A 2,188-nucleotide genomic window follows, 5' to 3' on the forward strand; every position below is an offset into this window, starting at 1 on the left:
AAAAAAAAAAGATTGCTGTATTTGAATGCCATCAAGTCAGTTTCAACTCATAGTGACCCTATGTAGGGTTTCTGACGCTGTATCTTTGTGGGAGCAGAAAGCCTTATCTTACTCCCTGGTGGGCTCGAACTGCTGACTTTGCATTTCGCGTTCCAGTGCTACCTATATATAGAGCTACCATGCATGCTCCAAAAAAGATTAGCTGAAAGTAATAAATGAAAAGGATTTATCACAATAAGTACCAGGAAAATACTAAATGATCAATAAATGGTAGCCATGACTTAAAAAAAACAGAAAACAAAGCAAGAGGATTAGGATGATGATGTTGATGGCGCTGGACCACAGACAGGCCAAGAACTGCCCATGGACAGAATGGTGAATGGATAGTCTTCATTGCTGAGCTCCTGCAAAATGTACTTTATCACTTACCAAGAGATTCCAGGTGTTCAATCAATTAAAGAGAGACTGTCTAGCCAAAACCCTTTGTTAATGAGCAAATGACGCTACAAGAAACTATGAAGGCCACCTGACTCACCTCAAGGGAATTACTCCTGGCCCTCAGACGCCAATTCCAACTCAATGACATCACTGATGATTCGACACTCTCCCAACATGCCCGCCAGAGGGCACCTGTTCCCACTCATGTCCCATCCTATGACTCTGCTCAAGGGGCCCTTGTAGCACAATGAATAAGCATTGGACTGCTAACCAAAAGGTACCAACTACACTACCTAATGCTCTGCTCCCGCAAAGATGGTGATTGTGGGCGGTGGTGTCAATTCAGACTCAAAGCCACCTTGTAAAAAAACAAATCGAACTCACTGTCTTCAAGTTGATCCCGACTCAAGTGACCCTACCTGTAGAATTGCTCCATGGGGTTTGCACTTGAACTCCCCACCTTGAAGTTAGCAGCCCAACACTTAACCACTATGCCAACAGGCCTTTTTAGACGACCAAGTTCCTGAGGCTGTAATCTTTACAAGATCAAATCCCTAGGTCTTTTCTTCCTTAGTTCAGAACTCCAAGTCTTCAAGTTGCCAGATGTTGGGAGTTTCTGGCTTCCATTGTACCTGATTGTGTGACAGGACAACTTCCTAAAGTTTTTCCTTAGAAATGAAAAGGGTCTGATATTTATAATCTATTTTTATCCCACTCTGCCATGTCCATTTACTAGTTCATTATTATATAAACTGAACATTTAAGCTGTCGTGTTATTTAACATTTTTATCCCACCCATGGAGTATGAACATTCATGGAGTCCTGGTGTGGCACTATAGGATAAGCACTGGACTGCTAACTGCAAGATCAGCAATTCACACCCACTAGCTCTTCCTCAGAACACTATGAGTAGGAATGAACTCGACAGCAGTTAACATCAGCAACATGCATATTCATGCATTTCATTGAAGAAATGTTCATAACTTTGATTAAACGTGGCATCAGGATTGGAGGATGACTCATTAACAACGTGCAATATGCAGATGATAAAACTTTGCTTGCTGAAAGTGAAGAGGACTTAAAATATTTACTGATGAAGATCAAAGACCACAGCCTTCCGTATGGATTGCATCTCAATGTAAAGAAAACAAAAATCCTTACCACTGGACCAATAAATATTCTTATCAATGGAGAAAACATTGAAGTTGTCAAGGAAATCATTCTTTTTTTTTTTTTAACGTTTTTATTGTGAATTATGTGTTAGTTTACATAGGAGAACATTATCTTAACATTCATCCTATCATATTTCATTTCATTGCAATGATTACAATCCCCTGCATGCATCATCAAACAACCAAATGGCACACCCACATGCCTGCCCCCCACAACACACACAGCCCCTCTCCCTTCCTGAGTCCAGAGTCCTCAGCTGCTCCTTCTCCCCACTTCATTGTCTCTGCCTCAATCCCAATCAGGGTCTGGCACTGCACTTTGTTTTTTTCTCTTGATGGTTCCAGGGATCTCCTCTCCTGGACTGCAAAATCAGCCACTCCCCTCCTATTGTTACAATACATTTACATTTACCTTTCCAAATCTCACTGTCACACCTGATAGCAATCATGCCCTATTGAACCACAGGAGGACTTCATTCTTCTTGGATCAACTATCAACACTCAAGGAAGCAGCAGTCAAGAAATCAAAGGACGTATTGCATTAGGCAAATTTGCTGCACAAGACCTTTTTAAAGTGT

At 41.3% G+C, this 2,188-nt stretch overlaps 1 protein-coding gene across 1 annotated transcript in view; it reads right to left on the bottom strand.

Moving 5' to 3' along the window:
* PLEKHA4 (pleckstrin homology domain containing, family A (phosphoinositide binding specific) member 4) overlaps window positions 1-2,188 on the bottom strand; it is a 29,185-nt gene that overhangs the window by 4,065 nt on the left and 22,932 nt on the right. The window lies entirely within an intron of this gene.

This window comes from Chrysochloris asiatica, unplaced genomic scaffold (assembly GCF_000296735.1).
Source record: "Chrysochloris asiatica unplaced genomic scaffold, ChrAsi1.0 scaffold00116, whole genome shotgun sequence".
NCBI lineage: Eukaryota > Metazoa > Chordata > Mammalia > Afrosoricida > Chrysochloridae > Chrysochloris > Chrysochloris asiatica.